At 43.6% G+C, this 24503-nt stretch overlaps 1 protein-coding gene across 2 annotated transcripts in view; it reads right to left on the bottom strand.

The window, feature by feature from the left end:
* Nucleotides 1-24503, bottom strand: part of ZNF609 (zinc finger protein 609) — a 701843-nt gene that overhangs the window by 240409 nt on the left and 436931 nt on the right. The gene's annotated exons all lie outside the window — the stretch shown is intronic.

The raw sequence follows: 24503 nt of genomic DNA, 5'->3' as shown, positions 1-24503 counted from the left end.
TTAGGGACTCTTACAATGAAATATATGAGGTTGTTTACAGTATGTTAACAGTTATTTCATATCATATTTACAACAATAATTTAAAACAGTTTCTGCTACTCAGGGGTAGGTAGTGTTAAAAAAAAGGTGAGGGGAGACAGGATAGACAAAATGACAAAAGAGTATGCAGACATTTAGTCAGGGTAACAGCAAGGGCATAAAGTACAGTTTTGTACCTACCATAAATGTAGATGTTCGAGGATCCACATTGCTGCAGTCCTAACCATTGGGTAGTCCGCTGTCCAGTCGGCCCGAATACCAAAGTATGACTGGCGTCGGTCAGGCGCATTAGACTGACGTCAGTACGTCAGGGTACTAATGCGCATGACCGACGCCATATCCTCAGTCTTTTCTTGCCCCAGATGTCAGAAGACCCTAAAAAGACAAGGCCCAATATACCTGCACCAAAAATATGTACAATATATACAAAATTATCAGCATATAACCTCACCTACACAACCACCCCTAAACACAGAGGGGAAGGAGGGAGGGTAAATTGGACTGCAGCAATGTGGATCCTCGAACATCTACATTTATGGTAGGTACAAAACTGTACTATGTTCTTCATTCCACATTGCTGCAGTCCTAACCATTGGGTAGAATCCCAAAGCAGAGGTAAGGGAGGCTGGCAAATCATAAAGAAGCAGGAGCTGACAACATGCCTTGCAAAATAGCTGTGGCAAAACCAGCCCTAGACTTAGAGTAGAGAGGAAGGTGGTAATGCTTAGAGAAAGTATGCACTGAACTCCAAGTAGCTGCCTCCAAAATATCCTTAGTTGCCACCCCCCTTAGGAATGCTGTTGAAGTGGCAGTAGCCCTAGTGGAATGAGGCCTAATCCCAGCTGGAATCTCCTTGCCATGATGGGAATAACAAAATGCAATGCAAAACCCAATCCACCTAGAGATAGTTTGTTTTGACACAGGCTTGCCCTGCGAACTCAAAGCAAAAGAAACAAACAACTGCTGAGACTGCCTAAAATCCTTAGTCCTGCTTAAATAATAACGCAATTGCCTGTGTACATCTAAAGTGTGCAAAATCTTTTCCCCTTTATTTTGGGGTCTGCATAAAAGTAGGCAAATGAATAGTTTGGTTTAAAGCCACACTAGAAACCACTTTAGGCATAAAGGAAGGATTAGTACGTAATGATACCCTATCCTTATGGAAAATCAAAAAGGGCTCTACTGCCATAAGGGCCTGCAACTCAGACACCCTTCTTGCAGAAGTAATAGCCAACAGAAAAGCAGTCTTCCATGACAAGTATTTCAATTCAGCAGTAGCCGCAGGCTCAACAGGTTGTAGAGTAAGTTTTTCCAACACAAAATTGCGATCCCAAGCAGGAGTAGGAGCTCTACGTGGGGGTCTTATATTCTTTGCCCCTCTAAGAAACTGCTTGAACAAAGGATGCGAAAACAATGGTGGGTCACAATCATAGTGAGCTGAAATTGCTGCAGCATGAATCTTAATGGAAGAGAAGGACAAACCTTTGTCCAATAACTCAGTAAGATATTGAAGAGCCACACTCAAATTAGGCTCAGAAATCTCCAAATTCTTTGCTGTACTCCAAAATAAAAATCTCTTCCATTTTTCTGCGTACACTTTCCTCATACTAGGTCTTCTAGCTTCCATAATCACATTTAAAACTTGTTGAGGAAGTTGAGACCTGCTGTGTTTCAACACAGAATATGCCAGGCTGTTAGATGAAGAGAGTGAAGCTTGACATTGAGCAGATGACCGTCCTTCTGAGATAACAGATGTGGAATCAAAGGTAAAGGCCATGGAGGCTTCCTTACCAGACTCCTTAGTAGTGGGTACCACTGTTGCCGAGGCCAATCTGGAGCTATTAAAATCATCCTTGGCTTGTCTTGTCTGACCTTTAAGAGCACCTTTGGAAGAAGAGGCAGAGGTGGAAAGGCATACACATGAAGATTCTTCCAACTGAAAGAAAGAGCATCCACTTTCCAAGCTGTGTGATGAAACCCCTTTGTGCAAAACTTTGGCAGCTGGTGGTTTAGTGGAGAAGCGAACAGATCTATGTCTGGAGTTCCCCATGACACTGTCAATGTCTGAAATACATGAAGATCCAGTTTCCACTCGTGGGGATCCATGATTTGTCTGCTTAACACATCTGCTAAGGAGTTCTGTGCTCCGGCAGAAACCTTGCCTGAAGAGTTAGTTGCAAGCTGAGCAGTCTCCCATAAAATCATTGCTTGCCTGCATAGAGGATAAGAATGTGTTCCCCTTGTTTGTTGATGTACCACATGACAGTTGTGTTGTCTGTTAGAATCAACACCTGCCCTGGAAGAAGTAACTCCTTGAAAGCCATTAATGCAAACTGGACTGCTAACATCTCCTTCATGTTGATATGTAGATGCTGTAGTCTGGCAGGCCACTTGTCTTGTATCCATTTTCCATTTAGATGAGCTCCCAAGCAATGTCCGAGGCATCTGTCGTTAAAATCTGACTCGCCTCTGGCCGGGTCACAGAGAGTCCCTTGTTTAGGTGACATTCCTGAGCCCACCACAAAATTCTTTTTGAAGGCAAGGTATTATTTGAATGACAGTGTCCAAATCCTGGCAGTGCTGTGTCCATACATTTTGAGATACCATTGTAGCTTCCTCATATGCAGTTTGGCATTGGGAAGCACCAGAATACAAGATGCCATGAACCCTAATGCTTGAAGGACTGTCCTTGCAGTCAGCACGGACTGATGAGATAGTTGATGGAAGTAAAGTGATAGACTCTTTTGTTTGTCCGGGGTTAAAAGGCCATCTGGGCTGCTGTATTCAGTCTCACACCCAGAAAGCACATGTCTTGAGAGGGTACTAGACTGGACTTTATTTCGTTCACAGAATACCCTAGGCATCTTAGCACTGCTATAACATATTCCAGATGCTGTAGAAGGTCTTCCTTTTCTTGAGCCAGAATCAGGCAGTCGTCCAAGTAAGGATAGATTTGAATTCCTTTTAGCCTGAAGTAAGCTATCACTGGAGCCAGAACCTTTGTGAATACTCTGGGCAGTAGATAAGCCAAAGGGCAATGCAGAGAACTGATAATGAGAATTTCCAGCTCGAAACGCAGATACTTCCTGCAACTTAGTCTTATAGGCACATGAAGGTAAGCTTCCTTGAGATCTAAAGTTACCATCCAGTGATCTTTGCCCAGCAGAGGTAAAAGCTGTTGTAACGTCAACATCTTGAACTTGGGAATGTCCAGATAAGTGTTGAGGATAGATAAATCCAAAATTGGTCTCCACGTGTTCCCCTTCTTTGGTACTAGGAACAGGCGAGAATAAAATCCTAGGCCCCTTTCTGATACAGGGACTGGCTGAATGGCCCCTATTTGGAGTAACAGAGAAATTTGCTTGTGAGCCTCTTTCCTTTGTGGAGGAGGAACGTCTGGCATGCCTTTGAAAGGGGGCAATGTATGGAAATAAAACCTGTAACCGTGGTGAATGATATCCAACACCCATCTGTCTAGAGTAATTAAATCCCAATTTTCTTTGAAAAGAGACAGTCTTCCTCCCAAAGGAGCTGCCAGACGAGAATCTACTGGCAGCTGAAAAGGCAGGTCAATGGGTCTGTTTACGAAAGGACTGACCCCTGCCCTCACCAGAAGTCTGAGCAGGTGAACTCCTGTTCTAGGCCTAAAAGAACCTTGAGCTCTGCCCCTACCACGTCTAGACCTACCCCTAGACTGGGAATCATAAGCAGGATATGTCCATCCCTTAGTAGGCCAATTTCTACTAAACTTCGGTGGCTGCACCTGCAAAAAATCTTTAACAGTTTGCATAGACTTAGCTTTGTCCTCCATTTTCTTTAAAACTGCTTCCACAGGCGAACCAAACAACACATCAGACTGTAAAGGAGCATCCAAAATCCTTGTCTTAACATGCTCAGCTAAATTCTGATCCCTCAACCAGGCATGCCTGCGAAGAACAGAACTAGTGGCAGCCACCCTCGAGGAGGCCTGTACAGCATCAAAACCACATTGCAAAGAACGCTTACCCACTTGTTCAGACACATGAACTAAATCCAGCAACTCTTTACACTCAATACCTTCCGCCAAAGCATCCACCTTAGATTTCAATTGTGAAAGGAGATCATTTTGATATTTTAGCATGTGAAACTGACAATTCAACGCCCTCATGGCTAAAGTGGAAGAAGTATACACTTTCTTTCCCCATCTATCCAAAGCCCGTGCCTCTTTATCAGTAGGAACAGGGTTTTTAACAACAGAGGCCTTAACACCTTTAGGTCCCTGAGAAACAGTTTCCGGGTCTGCCCTAGGACTCTTAAAAAGATACTTATGAGCTTCAGGCACCCTATAGTACCTATCAGGTTTAACAGGAGCAGGAGGCAAAGAATCAGGGTTCAGGGAAGCCTCCGCAAAAACATCTTCCACCACATTCAACACAGGAGGTATAGCTAAGGGCCTATGCTGGGGTAAAAACAAGAATTCCCTAAGCCTTTTCCTGGAATCAGAGTAATCTTGGCCTTCCCATTTAAAGTGCTCCCTCATGGAATGCAGAGTCTCTGAAAATGAGAAATCCTCAGGAGGAGAAGCTGTAGGAGTGGAATCATCCACATCAGAATCAGAATAAGGAGGATACTCCTGCACGTCTTCCGCAGAAGACTCAGAAGCCTCTGAACACTGTTCAAAACTCTCAAACTCAGGTTCCACCCTAGGCCTCTTATCAGGAGGGGGCATAGAACCTCTAATCAGAGTAATCAAATCTTCTGCCATTTTAAGCATATGTTTCTTAGGCACAGAACCTGAAGTGCTAGGAGAAGCCCCCCCTGAAGCTAAACTTGGCCTACCTCTCAAAGAAGTCTTGGAAACAGAAGGAGAGGCTCTAACTACCTTGGGAAGAGAGGGAAGAACAGTTACCTGAGAAGCCCCCTCAGCCTGGCCTACCTCCTGAGAAGGCACATCCTGCAACAGTAAAGTCTCTACCTGAGACTCCAAAGAAACTCCTGGCAAAACCTCTGGCTCCACTGAGCCTTCTAAAGAACCGACGGCCGGGACTGCCGGTTCATCAACCCTAGGCTTTGCTGTTTTGTCCTTGCGCTTTTGACGAAGCGGCCGGAGCATCCGACGGCATTTTATAATTACAACGCTTCCCAAACACTAACCTGGCACAGTCTAACCGTCTCTTAATAGTGCGTTTGTTAAATGTAGCACAAGAGCGGCATCCAACAACGTCGTGCTCAGGCCCTAAACAAGGTATACACAAGGTATGGTAATCCCTATGAGGTATCTGTTTCCCACAAGAAATACAGTTATTCACTTTTTCTGACATCCGGTTAAATACTGAGGCAAGAAAAAACCAAAATGTTCCCCAACGGGGTACTTAGCCAACTTTGATTCGGTCTGAAACTCCAACTTCAGAAAATTTCAGAACGCCAACCTGCACTCGCAAAACTGCTTCTGCATCGGACCATGCGGCAAAAAAGACTGAGGATATGACGTCGGTCATGCGCATTAGTACCCTGACATACTGACGTCAGTCTAATGCGCCCTGACCGACGTCAGCCGTATACTTTGGTATTCGGGCCGACTGGACAGCGGACTACCCAATGGTTAGGACTGCAGCAATGTGGAATGAAGAACATCCAGTGTGTTTTAAGATGTTGCTTCAGCCTTTGCTTAAAGAGTGGAAAGGAAGGAAGTACCGTTAGATCTGATGGCAACATGTTCCAATATTTTCTAGCTGTATTAGAAAACAAGGAGTCACCTGCTAAGTTATTAGACTTAGTAGTTCTAGCCAGTAGTTTAGTAGAAGAGCATAAGGAATTGAGGTTAGCATAGGGGGTAATAAGGTCAGAGAGTATCGGTGTATTGTTGGGTTGGTAGAATATCCTATGAACAATGGTAAGTTGGGAAAGTATCAGTAAGTTTTTTAGTTCAAGCCAGTCAAGCTGCTTTAGGTTCAGACAGTGGTGCATTCTAAATGGGTTCCCAGTGGCAAACCTGGTAATATTATTACAGGAATTAGTTAGTTTAGTGAGATTCTTTTTCTTTAGGTTAGTATATATAGGGGAAGCATAGAGAAGAGTGGAGATTAGATGGGAGTGGGCAATTGTAGTTCTGGCTGTTGGTGTTAAGAAGTGTTTTATTCTATATAGGGAGCCCAATGTTCTATTTACGGTTTTTATAATGTTATTTATATGATTGTCAAATGAAAGGTTATTGTCAATTAAGACTCCTAATAATTTGGTGGTAGAGTCTGGGGTTATGATGGTGGCATTATTTGATTGAGAAATTGATTGGGGGGGACTTGCTGTTAGGTGTGAAGAGTAAGAGCTTGTTTTTTTGGCATTCAAAAGGAGGCAACGTTTTAGGAACCAAGCCTCAACCGAGTTGAATACTGTCTGAGTTAGGGATTGAAGTTTAGATGTGGAGTTGGCAGAGCATATGAGTGTGGAATCATCTGCATATTGTATACAGGTAGCTTGCGGGATTGCTAAGAAAAGGTCGTTGATGAATAATGAGAATAGAAGTGGACTGAGAATGGAGCCCTGAGGGACTCCAAGGGAGACTGGCAGGTGGGAAGATAGTTGATTCTCCCAAAGGACTGCTTGTTGCCTATTGTTAAGGTAGGACTTAAACCAGTGAATGGCCTTAGTGTCAAGAGCAAGGGATTCAAGAGTTTTTAGCAGTAAGGGGTGGTTGACCATGTCAAAGGCTTTTGACAGATCAACAGAGAGTGCAGATATGCGGTAGTGGTGCTGCGGTAGCGTTGTCGCCTCACAGCAAGACATTGTCCCGTTCGATTCTCAGCTAGACCGTCTTCTGTGTGGAGGCATGCATGAATGGGCGTGCCTTCATTGAAGGTTGTGCGTCAGGGCTGGTAACTCGGCACATAAAATATCCAGTATCAAACATTAGCGGACTGGAGTTCCGCTGTGGCGACCCCTAACCGGGATAAGCCGGAAGACACAACAAATAAAGAGTGCAGATGAGAGGAGGTTGTTGTTATGGTTTTTACTGATAGTCAGTGAAAGACAGGAGGGCTGTGGAGGTACTATGAAATGGCCTGAATCCATGCTGACACTTAGCTAGTATATTATGTTGGGTTAGGTGGTTAATTAGTTGATGGTGAATACATTTTTCCATAACTTTTGCTAAGGGTGATAAGACAGCTATAGGCCTGTAGTTGGAATACTCATTGGAGTTTCCACCTTTATGTAGAGGAATGATGTGGGAGATTTTCCAGATGTCTGGAGAGTACTTTTATCAGTTTGTTATGAGAGATGGTGTTGAATGCTTTTGACAGATCTAGAAAGATGGAGGATACTATTTTACCACTGTTCTTATGTTGATTAATGGTGTTAGTAAAACTCATTAGTGCGGTAGTAGTACTGTGATAAGGCCAAAATCCATGTTGGGTTTTGGACAGAAGGTTATTAGCAAAGGAGAAACTCCATAATTTGCAAGGGTGCATCTTTCAAGAATTTTAGACAGAGGTGATAGCTATTGGCCTGCAACCAGCCAGTTCCTATTGACTACCCCCTTTGTGCAGTGATATAAAATGCAAAATTTTCCAGATTGCTGGAACTTTTTGTTCAGAGATGGATCGGTTTATCAAGATGGATATTGAACAGGAGATGACATCAGCACCCATTTTGAGATATTAAGCTGGTAGATTATCAGTTGCTATGGTTGTTGGCTTGAGTTTTTTCAGAAGTTTTTTTTTTATAGTGTTTGTTGTGACAGGTTGGAAATAAAAGGTATTGCTATTGGTACTTGCTGAGGGAGTTTCTGTAACTGTGGTAGAACAGTTTTTGTGAGGGCTATTATAGATTTGGTGAAATATTTATTAAATTGCATAGCTATACAGTCCGAGTTGGTGGTGGTTGTAGGGGTACTAAATTTTCCAGGTTGAATAGTTTTCTTAATAGCTGACCAAAACTTCTGTGTGTTGTTCTGATGTTTAAAACGAATATCCTGGTAGTGATTAATCTTGTCCTGTTTGATTTGTTTTTTGAATTTATTTCTAAACTCTTGATAAGCCTGCTTAGTCACTTGTGTTTTTGCTTTTTTGCCATGGATTCCAAGCTTTACCTCTCACTTTTAACAATGATCTGGTTTGTCTGGTTAACCATGGGGCAAAGTTACATTTTATTCTTCTTGTTCTTTGGGGAGCTAGTCTATTCAGAATGCTCAGGAAATTGAAGTTGACGTATTTTATAGCTTCCTCTAGACGGAGATGTTTTAGTGGTGCCCAACTACAGAGTTTAAGGGTGGATATGAAGTTCTGAGTGGTAACATTTGTTTTGTTCCTAATTACATGTTACATATTAAGTTTTGTTGGACTTATTCTTTGCCTAAGTAAAAAAGCTGGAAGATGGGTTACAACCAGGATGTAAAGACGGAGAAAGTATGTTTGTTACTATCCAGTCTAGGATGGATTTCCTAGTTGATGCTTTATCAATTTAGTAAGGGGTTTTTGAATGACTTGGGTGAAGCCATGGAGGTTTATATGATAAGAAGTTTTTTTTTTAGTTAGTTACAAATATTACAATCTATATTGAAGTCACCCATAATAATTGTTTTGGAAGAGATTTTGTGGACCAGTAGAGGATGTATTCTAAGGTGGAAAAGTTTCCTTGAGGTGTATAGGTCCCAACTATGTTTAAACATTTTTGGAGATGATCTTAAGTTTAGTAAAGATCACTTCTGCATTACTTTGTTGAAGGACTTCTAGAATAAGGTTGTTTTTTAATACAATGGCTATTAACCCTCGTTTTTTTGCCCATTCTGTCTACCCTATGGATACTGTATCCTAGAGGTAGGATTTCATTATTGTTAATTTCTGACTTTAACCAGGTTTCAGTGACAAGAGCAATGTCAGGAGAGTCAAGGGAGAGAGTAGCGTGAAGTTCTTGGGTTTTGGTTACTCCTTTCCGAGAGATGCTTTGCATACTATGGCTGCCATACTGGGGAATTTGCTGGGGGAGGTTGGTATTGGGGCAGGGTTTGGATGGATATCTTCCCAAGGGTTATTTGTGAAGAGGTTCGAAAGGAGGCAGTGTTAATTTTTCTAAAACGAAGTTGAGGTCCCAAGCTGGCATTGGGTGTTTTCTGGGGGGGGTCTTATATTCTTAGCCCCTCTGAGAAACTGCCTTAGTAAAGGGAGTGAGAATATGGGAGGATCCGTATTATATTGAGCTGAAATGGCTGAAGCATGGATCTTAATGGATGAGAAAGAAAGGCCTTTGTGTAGCATCTCAGTTAAGTATTGCAGTATTTGAGGAATGTTTGGTATCCAAGGATTTTGGCCTTTAGCCTGGTTCCATGCACAAAATCTTTTCCATTTGTCTGAGTAAGTTTTTCTGGTGCTGGGCCTCCTTGCCTCCAAAATGACATTCAGGACGTCCTTTGAGAGAAGTGTTGATTGATAATTCAAGGTATTCTCCATGCAGCTAAATTTAAAGTCCTGAGCTGACTGTGAAGGATCTGAGAGTTTTGCTGAGTCAACAGAAGTGGGAATTGAGGTAAGATCCATGGAGGGCTGTGAGTCAAGGTCTTTAGTAATGGGTACCAGTGCTGACGTAGCCAATCCAGAGCAATGAGGATCATTTGTGGTCTCTCTGATCTGACTTTCAGTAATACCTTGGTCAAGAGAGGTAGTGGTGGGAAGGCATAGACTGTCAATGCTGTCCAACTGAATGATAGGGCGTCCACTTTCCAAGCTAGGGAATGATAAGTCCTTGTGCAAAATTGCTGTAGTTGGCAATTGTTGGGGGAGGCAAATAGATCTATATCTGGGCATCCCCACCTTTGAGTTATCATTGAAAATACTTGTGAGTGTAGTCTCCACTCGTGAGGATCTGCCAAATTTCTGCTTAATTCGTCTGCCAATATGTTTTCCTTTCCTGGCAGGAATTGTGCTTGCAGTTGTACTTGGTAAGTCAATGCTGTGTTCCACAAGGTCATTGCCTGTCTGCATAAAGGGTAGGAGTGTGTTCTTCCCTGTTTGTTTATGTACCACATAACTGTGGTGTTGTCTGTCCTTATTAGTAGTTGTCCTGGATGCAAGAGGTCCTTGAAGGCTGTCAGTGCATTTTGCACAGCTAGCATCTCCTTTTGGCTGATGTGCAGATGCATTTGTTTTGCAGACCATTTGCCCTTTATGCACTGTCCTGCCATGTGTGCTCCCCAGGCGTAGTCTGAAAAATCTGTTGTCATAGTTTGGTTTGCTGGAGGTAAGACAAAAGGAAGACCCTTGTTTATTTGACATGCTTGAGCCCACCATAGGAACTCTTTTTGAAGGCAGGGAATGAGAGGTATACTTGTTTCGAGGCTGTGCCTGTGTTGAGTCCATACACTTTCAGGTACCATTGTAATTTCCTCATATGCAGCTTTGCATGTGGAATTAGTTGAATGCAGGATGCCATGAACCCCAATGCCTGCAGGATTTTCCTTGCAGTGAGCTGGGTAAAAGTTGCCATCTTTTTGAAGTATTGAGTCAGTTGTTTTTGTTTGTCTGGCATGAGATAAGCCATCTGGCCCGTTGTATTTAAGCTGGCACCCAGGAATATTATGTATTGTGAGGGTATTAGCTTTGACTTCTTTTTGTTTACTGTGTACCCTAGGCAACTTAGCAGCTTTGTTACAAATGCCAGATGCTGTAATAGAATGTCCTTGCTGTCCGCTTGGATCAGTCAGTCATCCAGATATCGATAAATTTGTATTCCTCGTTGTCTGCAGTATGCAATTACTGATGCCAGGCATTTTGTAAATACTCTGGGCGCAGTAGATAAGCCAAAGGGCAATGCAGAGAATTGATAATGCATTGTACCTGCCAAAAATCTGAGGTATCTTCTGCAATCTTGTCTGATAGGGACATGCAGGTATGCCTCTTTGAGGTCCAACGTTACCAGCCAAGACTCCTTGCCCAGCATGGGAAGAAGCTGCTGTAGTGTGAGCATTTTGAAATTGGGTACCTCCAGGTATGTGTTTAGAATTGAGAGGTCTAAAATGGGTCTCCAGGCTTTGTCCTTTCTTGGTACTAGAAATAGTCTTGAGTAAAAACCTTGACCTTGCTCCTTTGTAGGTACCTTTTGAATTGCTTTCATATCCATGAGAGCTGAAATTTGCGTTTGTGCTTCTGCCCATTGGTTTGGAGGCAGATTTGGCATGCCTCTCACCCGTGGTAAAGTGTGAAAATGAAATCTGTAGCCTCGGGTAATAATATCCAGAACCCATTTGTCCTTTGTTATGATGCTCCAATTTTGTGGAAATAGAGCCAGTTTTCCTCCCAAAGGTGCTGCCAGGGCAATTTTGCTTGGCAGGCGAAGAGGGAAGTCATTGGGTTTGTTTCCTGAAGGGTTGAGATCTTTCGTCTCCACCTCTTTGAGTTGTTGTATGCCATTGTCTAGGCCTGAAAGAACCTTGTGGCTGGCCTCTGCCCCTTGGGCGTCTGTACCTACCCCTTTGGGGTCTGTCTGATGCAGGAAAGGACTATTTTTTTGATGGCCAGTTTCTGCTGAAACGAGGAGGTTGTACCTGTAAAAAATCTTTAACTGTCTGCATAGATTTTGCCTTTTCTTCCATTTTCTTTAAAACTTCCTCTGCTTTGACACCAAATAACACATCTTTCTGCAATGGAGCATCCAATAACTTTGCTTTGACATGTTCTGGTAAGGCTTGCTCTTTTAGCCAAGCATGTCTACGTATTACAGATCCTGTGACAGCTGCTCTACATGAGGCTTCCAATGAATCAAAACCACACTGTAAGGTATGCTTTCCCACCTGTTCCGCTGCATGCAGCAAATCCTGCATCTCTTTGAAATCAGGTTGATCTGTCTGAGGGATCATTTTCTGCTTTAACTGTGTAATCAAGTACTGCTGGTATTTTAGCATGTGGAATTGGCAGTTTAAGGCCCTCATGGCCAAAGTGGCAGATGTATACACTTTCTTCCCCCATCTTTCTAATGCTCTGGAATCTCTTTCAGAAGGTTGTGGATTCTTAGCAGTAGAGGCCTTAACCCCTTTGGGACCCTGGGAAACGGTTTTGGGGTCTGCAACAGGGCTTTTATATAGAAACTTATGAGAATCAGGAACTCGGTAGTATCTGTCTGGTTTAGCTGGTGCAGGAGGTAAGGAATCTGGGTTTAGACTAGATTCAGTGTAAACATCATCCAAAATGTCTAAAACTGGAGGAATTGCAAGGGGTCTATGCTGTGGGAGAAGAAGAAACTCACGGAGTCTTTTCTTAGAGTCAGAGTAATCTTGGCCTTCCCAGTGGAAGTGTTCCCTCATGGTGTGTAAAGTTTCCCCAAAAGAGTAGTCTTCAGGGGGGGAGACCGAGGGAATGGACTCTTCAGCATCTGAGTCTTCATAAGGAGGGAAGGAATAATCCTGGTCCTCAGAGTTAGCTGAGGAAATGGATGCTTGGTCAGAGGAAGGATAATCTTCCTCCAGTCTAGGCCTTTTGTCAGGAGGAAGTTGTGAACCCCTGATAAGGGTAATTAAATCCTCAGCCATCTTAAGCATTTGTTTTTTAGGCATAGGGGCCTGTGGGGGGAACTGTGGATCCGGTTTCCTAACTTTTAAGGAGGTTTTAAGTTTAGCATAAGACTTAATAGAAATAGTTGTCAGTTTGAAGACACCTTCAGAAACCGAAGGCCTGTCCAAAATCTCCGGATCACCGTCAGGGTTGGCGTCTGAGGGGTGAGATGGAACCGGCTCCTGAGGCCCAGCTGATTCGGTCTGGGAGGCCGTCAGAATTTCTAAATCAGCGGTAGTCAGGGGCTGCGTAGGCACCTCGCTGAAAACCGGAGAACCGGCGGTAGGCCTTGCTGAGGCCTCGGTATCTGGTCTTGGCCTTGGTTGCCTGTCCTTATCCTTGCATTTTTTAATCATTGCTGATGTTGGTTGTTCCGACGACATGCTATAATTAAATTTTCTGCCAAAATAATGTCAGGCGAAATCTGCCCGACGCTTGATTGTACATTTGTTGAACCTAGCACAAAACCGACAACCAGAGATGTCGTGGTCTGGGCCTAGGCAAGGAATACAATAAGAATGAAAATCCTTATGAGGTATTTGCTTCCCACAAGAAATGCAATTATTAACTTTGTCTGACATCGGTCTGAGGCAAGAAAAGTTTCCCCAACGGGCTACTTAGCTTTTGAGAAGACTTCGGGCTGAAATTCGAATCAAAAATCTCAGGAGCTAGCCGACCGGCACTTGCGAACTACTTCTGCTTCGGGCACCGCACGGCAAGAAAGACTGGAGAAAATGGCGTCGGCTGCCTCTTTTATCCCCCTGTCGCACTGATGTCAGGGAAGAAGCGACGACAACCGACGCCGGACCAAGACTTTGGGATTCGGCCGACTGCGGGACCGCCTGATGGCAGGATAACCCAAGTGTGATGACTGCAGCAGTATAACACGATGAACATCACTATTTTCTGTTATAAGATGTTTTATTTACTTTTGTCGTGTTTTCAGTGCGTCTGCATTGTTTTTGGATCTATAAAATTAAATTGCTTATCTCTCCAGTCTCTATTAGTATTAGAATCATGTTTCTTGTACTTGACTCTTACACTGGGTATCTGTGACTGCAACAGGTTCTAGCATTACATGACCTATTGTCTCTTTACAGGTCTATGTAGCTTAAAACGTTGCTATAATGATTCCCACAGTTCAATCATTAAAATGCGCCAGTATCTTTTTAGAACTCTATGCAGTTTCAAATCTTTCTGTGCTGGGTCCAACAGTTCAATCATTAAATACACCAGTATCTTTTAATAGTCTATGCAGTTAGAAATCACTATCTTTTAAAAAGTCTGTGAGTTTAACAGCTTGCAATACTGAGTCCCAAAGTTCAATCATTAGATAATGTGTTTCTACAAACAAATAGTGCATCTGTATCCACAGTTATTTCGTATCTTACATCTATTTCAGAATACTAAGTAAACGGAATCTGCGTAAGGAAACTGAATCTGCCAAATTAATTTTGTTCAATAATTGATTTTCCGAGTTGCCCCCTCTATTATCACTTACAATTCTCTCAAAGATGAAAAAAATAAATTTTTTAATTTTTACAACAGAGAGTATATTTGTATAAAGAATTGTTCAAATCCTTTTCCCTTATACTCTCCACATGTTCATAACTATGAATATGTCATTTTCTCAGTCTTGCAACAAAGAATGCAATGTAGTGTGTGCAATTAGCTAAACAACTCTTTATCATTGAAAAAAATTTCCAGGACAATATACAACTCTGGGGAAGTCAGCAACACTGATGTGTGGTCCTTCATGACAAAATATACATTGTCTTCAAAGTCCCCATTAATTCATCCTACCATCGGTCATGCTTTTAAATTTACCACGTTCCAAAATACTGTTTACATAGCCAATTGACTTGGAAATGAATTCAGGTCCATCTTGCACCTTACAAATGAGGGTATTGTTATTGAAAACCAGTTTCCAATTTTGGTTTATTATTTTATAAATTATGTTTTGACAACCTTTGCATCCATACAATGCTGTAAACCATAGTTCTGGTAGACAGGTTATGAAGTGGTGAGATGAAAACAATGATTGCACTGGCTTGATGAGAGATATTGGTCTTACTTAAGCTCTAAGGGGAGAGGGGTAGTACACCTTCTCTTGAGAAACTGGATATTTAAACTTTAATAATCCAAACAATTGTACTTTTGGCTATGAAGGAAAGAATGGTGAACTGCCAAAGGTAGTAAGATATACTTTGAAAAACTTTCAATGTTACTGAAATGGTGCAACTTCAGGGAGAGGGAGTGTTCATGGCACACCTAGCAAATGTTTTATGATCTGATATCAAACAAAGCAAGTGTGTCTGCGGAGTTGGGTGAACCGAGTTGGTTTAGACTGCTTGAATTCACTATAACAACTAATTTCTTTTTAAAGCTTTTATATACTGTTTGCTGCTCTCACTGAATTTGTATGGACTTAAATTACATGAGTTGAAGTATCAAACCTTGTTGTGGAAAGAAAAACAGATCAATGTATGTTAGAATAAATGAAAAACAAGAAGAATTTAGCTCAAAATGACATGTATGGAGGGGACAAATTGGACATATCTTGGTAAGGAAGGGAAATCCATTTTATAACATGGAACATTTATAGCCAACTAATTCAGTCAAGTTTGTAGTTTTAGTATAAGTATGAACAGATAATCAAGGTGCTGCCACTAGAATAGCCACTGAGTCTACTTCTTTACAAAAAGATGCCAGAAGTAGCCTTAACTCTAGTAGAGTGAGCCCTGACCTTCTGGGGGAATCTTTTCAAGGTAAGTGTAACATAAATGAATACTGTATGACAACAATTTTGAAATGGATTGCTTTTACATTGGTTTTCCCTTTCTTTCCATCAAAGGTAACAAAGAGTTGGTCAGTAATTACGAAGTCTTTAGTTCTGTCCAGGTAGTACCAAAGTTGCCTGTGGACATCATAAGTATGTAGATTTTTTTCCCCTTGTTTTCAAGTACAGGAAAGAACACCGGTAAATTCAGACACAACCTTGAGCATACGGGAAGAGTTGACTCTTAAAACTGCCCTCCTCCTGTGAAAGATCAAGAAGGGCAGGATATACATGCAAGTTTGAACCTCATACTCTTCTAACCAAATTCAGAGCAGTGAGTAAACAAGTCTTTAAAGTCAAGAACTTTAGTTCAGACAGAAAAGCAAGCTCAAATGGAGGAAGTGTTACCTTTTCTAAAACAAAGTTAGGATCCCATGATAGAGTCTCCTGTTTTCTAGGTGGTCAGATACTTAACACCCTTTTCAAAAATTGCTTTACTTGTAAAAGCAAAGAAATGGGGATCCAATGGCAGACGAGCTGAAATGGCCAACAGATACACACTGACAGAAGTGTAGGATAAGTCTGACTTGAGCAATTCACATGAGTTGTGGCTGTGGTGGTGCAGCAGTTAGCAGTGTCACCTCACAGCAGGAGGTTATCCTGTTCGATTCTCAGCTGGGGTGCCTTCTTTGCCGAGTCTGCATGTCCTCCCTATGGTCATGTGAGTTTCCACTGGATGCTCCGGTTTCCTCCCACACTCCAAAGACATGCATCAGGTGGACTGGACACTAAAACTGCCCCTAGGAGCTATTTGAGTGTGTTTGCGAGTGGGTAGTAAGGATAAACTACCACGGCAGGTTAGCCACCCGGCAGTGTAAATCTTGGCTCGAGATGATTGCCACTGTTGAAGTGACACCCCAACCTCATGTGCAAAAATGGGAAAAGGGGTTGAGGACAGATGGATGGAGTGGAGAACCAGAGAGACCTCAGCTCTGGATGGGTTATGTTCTCTCCTGTAGCACCAACTAGAAAATCTCTTCTACTTTGTCAAATATGATTTTCTTGTACTGGGTTTTCTAGCGTCCTTTAATACTTGCTCTAAATCCACAGAAAAAAAAAACTCTCTAAATGGGATCGAAAGTCCATCTTCCAGGCAGTCAGATGTCAGTTTCTCAGGTTGGGGTGGATCAGTAACCCTTGTCTTGTCTTGTGTCAATAGGCCCACTCTGTGAAGACATTTGTGGTAATTTCCCCTGATCAATTTCTAGAGAAGGGAGAATGAATCAATGTTGTGTGGACCAAAAGGGAGTTATCAGATGTAGCTTTGGACAGCCTTTCTGTATCTTTAGAAGAACTTTGCTCATCAAAGGAAAAGAGGTGAAGGCAAAAAGGTGCATTCCCATCCACGGGAAAGAGAAACCATCTTGTTTTCCAGGATTTTCTGCCAGTTGTCCTAATATAGAAGGTTTTTTTTAACTGTCTGTTGTGAATGGGAGCAAACGGATACATTTGGGGAGCTGCCCCCAGGTGGACAATCTCCTGAAAAACCACTTGGTGTAACTTCCACTTGTGAGGGTTTATCCTGCATCTACTGAAATTGTCTGTTACAATACTCTGCTCCAACAGAAAGCAAGTTCCCTGAAGGGAGAGACTGTGCCGAGATGCAAATTTCCAGTCATTCATGATTAGATCACACAGGGGCAAGATCTGGTTCTCACCCCCTGTTGTTTATATACCTTATAGAAGGGATGCATGTAATCCATCCACTACAAGGGTTCCCTTTATTTTTTTTAAACAAAATCCAAGACTGGGGCAGGATTGATGCTAATTCAGACCAATTTTTGGGAGCCACTGAATCCTTGTCATATGGAGTATGACTAAGGGAAACACTAAAATAGCTTGTACCATTCTGAGACATTTCCTTGTAGTGGTCAATGGCAGATAAGCCAGATCACGAAACCAAGGTGATAAAAGTAAATCTTTCCTATAGGGAGATAAGCCATCATGACAGATGTCTCTAACTGACATCCCAAAAATATCAACCTAAAGGAAGGAGTTAGGGAAGATTCCTCCAGTTTGAATTTGAAGCCTAGATTTTGAAAAAAAAAAGATTGATTTATGTCAAAGAGAAGAGATGTTTGTCTAGAAATGAGTCTGCCAAGATGAAGTAATTGTACAAATATGAATAAATGTGACTTCCCTGCATTCTGCTAAAGGCAGTTTCCTGGACCCAGGTACTTTGCAAATACAGTTGGGAGTTGTGAAGAGACCAAAGGGTAAGAAAGGAAACTAAAAATGTAATCCAGATAAAAAAATTGTGTGTGCGTGGAAAGCATATTTGAGATTCAGTTTAACTAGAAAGCATTAGGAAGGAATGAGGGAAACAAAAGTCTGGAGGGTAAGCATTTTGGACTTTGGAATTTTTAGGAATAAGTTTAGAAAGTACAGTTGTGTACACTTACCATAAATGTAGATGTTCGAGTGTATTCACTGTTGGGAGTCATCGGGTCTACTTTAATTAAACGAAAGCGGAATCCATCGAATACGAATCCATCGACACGTAAACAGCAAAACGCAGAAACAGCGAAACGCGGAAACGAACCCACTAAATTGAACTTGAATTGTCATAGTTGGCCCATCTCCGGTATAGCTCCGTAAGGTAAGTGTGCGATAGTTACGGACCTTAGGTTTAGGGTGCGGGTTAAGGTAAGTGCACAGACAGATAATGTATGTAAGGTTTAGTGTAGGGTTTTGTTAAGTGTATGTGTGTGGAATATTTACTTTGTGTGGGTATAGTTCTGTAAGGTAAGTGTGCAGTAGTTACGGACCTTAGGGTTAGAGAGGGGTTAAGGGTAGTGCAAAGATAGTTGTGTATGTGGGGTTTAATGCAGGGTTACAAGTGGGGTTTTGGTGCTTTAATTTAGAGTTACTACTAGGGTTTTGGTTAGTGTATGTATGTGTTTTTTGTTGTTGTGTTTGCATAGGTAGTATGCTACGGGCGGTGGGGTTGGCCGACTATTGCGGTTTCAATGTTTAAATTTCACGGTTTTGCGTGTTCGACGTTATCGCACTTCACTGTTTATGTGTCGACTGATTCGTATTCAATGGATTTCGCTTTCATTTAAAGTAGACCCGGAGTCATCACCTGTGGGGTTATTACTGCTGTGGTAGCCCTTGTCCAGCCCGAATACCAGAGTCAATGTTTTTGTGCGCCGGCTGCTGTTGCCTGTAGTCTGACGTCAGGTTGTCAGTACTACAAAGCAAGGCAGCCAACATCATTACATCAGTTTTTCTTGCCCTAACCTGTCAGAAGCACAAGGGAAGAGAGAAGTGGTCCTAGTGGTTAAGAGCCACCTTGGGAAGCATGTGTCCCCCTAGGGGGAAGATGTGAAAAGGGGGATGGAGGGAGGGAAACAAAGACTGCAAACGTGAATACACTTGAATATCTACATTTATGGTAAGTGTACACAACTGTACTATATTCTTTGTGTTTCACTGTTGCAGTCATCACCTGTGGGAGGATTCCCAAAGCTGAGGTAAAGGGTGGAAGAATAGGTAGAGTCCTAGGTATGGGTCAGGAGGCCCTGCAAAATTGCAGAGACAAACCCTACCCAAGACTTAGAAAAGAGAGGTAGGAGGTAATGCTTAGTAAAAGTATGGACAGAGTTCCAGGTGCCCGTTTCCAATATGTCCCTGGTAGGTACTCCTCTGAGGAAGGCAGTGGAAGTGGAGGTTGGCCTAGTGGAGTTGGTACGGATCGACTTTGGGATGGGTTTCCCATGTAGTCTGTAGCAAAAATGGATACAGTGTGAAATCCATTTGGAAATGGTTTGTTTGGAGATGGGCTTCCCATCTGACCCTGGGGCAAAGCTTACAAGAAGCTGGTCAGTTTTTCTGAATGGTTTAGTGTGATCCAGATAGCATCTGAGTTGTCTCTGCATGTCTAGTGAGTGTAGAATTATTTCCCCCTTGTTTTGAGGGTTGGGAAAGAAGGTGGGAAGGTGTACGGTCTGGTTAAGGGTCACATCAGATACCACCTTGGGCATAAAGGAGGGATTAGTCCTCAGGGAGACTCTGTCTGCATGGAAAATTATGAAGGGCTGAACAGTCATGAGAGCTCAAAGTTCTGAGACCCTTCTGGCTGAAATGACAGCTAGTAGGAAGGCAGTCTTCCAGCAGAGGTATTTCAATTCTGTTGAAGCGGCAGGTTCGAAAGGAGGTAAGGTTAGTTTCTCTAACACATAATTCAGGTCCCAGGGAGGTGTAGAAGGTCTTCTGGGAGGCCTGATATTAGAAGCCCCTCTGAGGAATTGCTTAATCAAAGGGTGGAGAAGAGGGGTGGATCCGAATCATAAAGGGAAGAGATGGCTGAGGCATGGATTTTAATAGAGGAGGAGAGGCCACTACTGAGCAACTCTACTAAGTAATCCAGGATGAAAGGGATGGAAGGTTGGGCAGTACTGACCCCTTTTGATTGTTTAAGGAGCAGAATATTTTCCATTTTCCTGCATAAGATTTTCCTGTACTGGGCCTTCTGGCCTCAGTGATAATGTCCAGGACCTGTCTGCTTAATAGTGACTTCTTGCTAATTTTTAGTGTACAAGCCATGCTGACAATTTGAGAGTCTGTAGGTCTGGGTGCAGTACTTTCCCCCTCTTTCCTGGGTCAGGAGGTCTGACCTTAGGAAAAGCAGCTTTGGGGGCTGTAAGGTCAGACTGCATAGTAAGGGGTACCAATGCTGTCTAGGCCAATCTGGAGCTATGAGGATGGCCTTTGGTCTCTCCTCTCTTATTTTGATCAGAACCTTGGGAATTAGGGGCGGAGAAGGGTATGCATACACAAAGAGGGAGCTCCAGGGGGAGGTCAAGGCATCCACCTTCCATGCTCAGAGGTGATACTCCCAGTTACAAAACTTGTACAGCTAATGGTTGAAGTGCGAGGCAAAGAGGTCCACCTCTGAGGTCCCCCATTCCTGGGTGATTTGCAGAAAGATTTCTCTGTGGAGCTGCCATTCATGGGGGGTCCAGTAAGTTTCTCCTTAGGTGGTCTGCCAGTGTGTTGTTGATCCCTGGTAAGTACTGGGCAATCAGATGTAGCCCTATGGAGGTGGCTGTAAGCCAAAGACTCGTGGCTAACCTGCACAGGGGATAAGACTGGGTGCCTCACTGCTTGTTGATGTACCACGTCACTGTGTTGGTGTCTGCTTTTATAAGGAGGACCCCTGGCTTGAGATGGGGTTGGAAGTAAGTTACAGAGTTTTGCACTGCCATCATTTCTTTCTGGTTGATTTGCAAGTGGAGTTGCTGGGCATTCCAAAGGCCTTGGGTACACCTGCCTGCAAGGTGAGTGCCCCAAGCTATGTCTGAGGCATCGGTGGTGATGGTTTGGCCGGAAGAACGCAGGATGAAGGGAAGTCCCGTGTTCATGGCACAGGCCTCCTCCAACCAGAGAAATTTGTCCCTTATGCAAGGAATCAGTGGGAGAGTGGTCTCTAAGGACTTTTTTTAACTGTCTGTTGTGAATGGGAGCAAACGGATACATTTGGGGAGCTGCCGACACCAAAGGTTCTTTTAAGTATCACTGAAGCTTTCTCATGTGAAGCCTGGCAAAAGGGGTGAGAAGGATGCAAGATGCCATGTATCCCAGGGCTTGCAGAACTTGCTCACAGTGAGGTGACTTCTGGAAGCCAGCTGGGAGATGTAGGGAGGCAGGAAGCTCTGCTTTTCTGGGGATAAGAAGGCCATTAGGGTTGCTGTGTCTAGCACAGCTCCCAGGAAAACAATTTTCCTGGTGGGGTTTTGCTTTGATTTTTTTCTCGTTGATGGTGAACTATAGGGAAATTAAGAGTTTTTTGACAAATAGAAGATCCTGGAGCAACATTTCTTTGTTGTTCGCCTGAATGAGGCAGTCGTCCAGGTAAGGGTAAATCTGTACATTTCTCTGTGTGCAGAATGCTATAGTCAGGTCCAAGCATTTGGTCAATATTCTGGGAGCAGTAGATAAGCCAAAGGGCAGTGCACAGAACTGAAAGTACAGTTGTGTGCACTTACCATAAATGTAGATGTTCGAGTATATTTACTGTTGCAGTCATCACATTTGGGTTATCCCTGCCAAGGTAGCCCTCGGCCGGCCCGAATACCAGAGACGTAGTATTTCTGCATCAGTTGTTGTCGCTTCAGGATTGAAGTCAGGTCGTCAGTAGTATAAAGTAAGGCAGCCGACACCATTACATCAGTTTTTCTTGCCCTAACCTGTCAGGAGCCCCCAAGTAGGAGGCCATGCTCTGGTGGCTTTAACCCACCAGTGGAAAATAAATACCAATATGTCCCTTGTAAGGAAAGGGGATTGAGAAGAAAGGGGGATGGATGGAGGGAAACCAGGACTGCAACAGTGAATACACTTGAAGATCTACATTTATGGTAAAGTGTACACAACTGTACTATGTTCTTTGTGTTTCACTGTTGCAGTCATCACATTTGGGTTGATTCCCAAAGCTGAGGAAAAGGGTGGAGGCAGTCAAGGAAAATAGGGCCTGGCTAGGATGCCCTGCAAGACTGCAGAGGCAAACCCTGCCCTGGATTTCGAGAAGAGAGGCAGGTGGTAATGCTTGGTAAAAGTGTGAACAGATGCCCAGGTGGCAGCCTCCAGGATGTCCCTGGTGGGGACTCCTCTGAGAAAAGTTTCAGAGGTGGAGGCTGCTTTGGTGGAGTGTGTCCTAACCCCCTTGGGGGGATTCTTTCCAAGCAGTTCGTAGCAGAAATGGATGCAGTGTGCTATCCATTTGGAAATGGATTGTTTGAAGATGGCTTTGCCATCTGCCCCTGTAGCAAAGCTAACCAGCAACTGATCAGACTTTCTGAAGAATTTAGTCCTGTCTAAACAGAATCTGAGCTGTGAGTGAAGAATCCTTTCCCCCTTTTTCTGGGAATTAGGAAAAAAGGTGGGCAAATTAATGGATTGGTTGAGAGCCACATTGGACACCACCTTGGGCATGAAGGATGTGTTAGTTCTGAGGGATACCTTGTCTGAATGGAAGATGATGAAGGGTTCCACAGGCACGAGTGCTTGTATCTCACAGTCTTCCGGCTGAAGTGATGGCCAGAAGGAATGCTGTCTTCCAGGAGAGAAATTTTAGCTTTGCAGAAGAAGCTGGTTGGAAAGGGGGCAGGGTGAGCTTTTCCAATACAAAGTTAAGGTCCCAAGCTGGTTTTGGTGCCCTTCTGGGTGGCCTCAAATTGCTAGCCGCTCTTAGGAACTGTTTGATCGAAGGGTGTGAGAAAAAGGGCTGCTCAATGTGAAAATGTGCAGAAATAACAGAGGCATAAATTTTTATAGAGGAGAAAAAGAGGCCACTGTGTAGTAAGTCGGCTAAGTAATCCAGGATGAGAGGGAGGGAGGGCTGTGCCATATTGGCTCCCTTAGCCTGGATCCAGGTGCAGAACCTTTTCCATTTATCAGCATAAGACTTTCTGGTGCTAGGGCGCCTGGCCTCATGGATAACATCCAGAACCTGTTTACTGAGGTTGACAGATTGGTTTGGGGTTAGGGAATAAGCCAAGCTGCCAAATTGCGTGTCTGCAATTGGGGATGCATGAATCTCCCTTCCCTCTGGTTCAGGATGTTTGGAATCTGAGGAAGATGCCATGGAGGCAGGAGGGACAGGCTGGGCAGCAAGGGGTACCAGTGTTGCCAGGGCCAGTCTGGAGCTATAAGAATGGTCCTTGGTTTTTCCTTCCTTATTCTGAGCAGTACCCTAGGGATGAGAGGCAGAGGAGGAAAGGCAGAGATCGACATACTGACTCAGAGGAAGGACAGGGCACACACTTTCCAAGCCATGCAGTGATGCTCCCTGGTGCAGAATTTGCTAAGCTGATGGTTGGTGTGGGAGGCAAAGAGGTCGACCTTCGGGGTTCCCCAACTCTGAGTTATTACGGTGAACATACTTCTGTTGAGTTGCCCCTCAAGTGGGTCCAGAAGATTTCTGCTTAATTGGTCCGCCAGAGAGTTGAGAGAGCCTGGTAGGAATTGTGCGAACAGGTGTAGTTGCATGGCTGAGGCTGCGTGCCAAAGGGTCATGGCCAGCATGCACAGAGGGTAGGAGTGAGTCCCTCCCTGTTTGTTGATGTACCACATCACAGTGGTGCTGTCTGTTCTGATCAGGAGAGCCTCTGGAGAAAGAAAGGGCTTGAAAGATATCAAGGCGTGCTGCACAGCCATCATCTCTTTTTGAATGATGTGCAGAGGGATTTGTTGTGGGCTCCATTGGCCCTGTATGCACCTGCTGTCAGATGTGCACCCCAAGCATAGTCTGATACATCTGTGGTGAGGGTCTGGGTGGCTGGGGGTGGGGAGAAAGGCAGTCCCTTGTTGAGGAAGCATGCTGTTGCCCACCAAAGAAAATCTTTTCTGAGGCAAGGAATTATAGGTAGAAGAGTTTCCAGATCTTGACAGTGTTGACACCAAAGGCTCTTTAGGTACCATTGATATTTCCTCATATGCAGTCTGGCATATGGAATGAGTAGTATGCAAGATGCCATGAACCCCAGAGCTTGCAGGATTTTCCTTGCAGTTAGCTGGGGCCTGGTGGCTAGTTGAGAGAAGTAGGTTTCTCTGGTGTAAGGTATGCCATCTGGGATGCTGTGTCCAGACTTGCTCCCAGGAAGATTATCCTTTGGGTAGGCACCTGTTTGGATTTTTTTTCATTGATAGTGTACCCTAGAGAGGTTAGGAGGGTCTTTACAAAGGCCAGGTGTTTGAGCAGCTTTTCCTGGCTGTCTGCCTGAATAAGGCAGTCGCCTAAGTAGGGGTAAATCTGAATATTTCTTTGTCTACAAAAGACAATGGCCGGAGCCAGATATTTTGTGAAAACTCTGGTAGTAGTAGATAAGCCAAAGGGAAATGCAGAGAACTGAAAGTGTTGAGATCATGCCTTGAAGTGAGGATATTTTCTGCATGATTCCCTGATAGGAATGTGGATGTAGGCCTCTTTTAGATCTAGGGTGGCTAGCCAAGCGTCCTTAGAACATGGGTAGCAGCTACTGGTGGGTGAGCATTTTGAATTTTGGGATCACCAGGAAGGTGTTTGGAATGGATAGAGCGAGGAAGGGGTGCCAGGTGTCCTCTTTTCTGGGTACCAGAAATAGTCTGGAGTAGAAACCTTGGCCTATCTG

Source organism: Protopterus annectens, chromosome 7.part0, assembly GCF_019279795.1.
Source record: "Protopterus annectens isolate FY-2018-M chromosome 7.part0, PAN1.0, whole genome shotgun sequence".
Lineage (NCBI taxonomy): Eukaryota > Metazoa > Chordata > Ceratodontiformes > Protopteridae > Protopterus > Protopterus annectens.
This window is presented reverse-complemented; position numbering and strand designations above follow the sequence as displayed.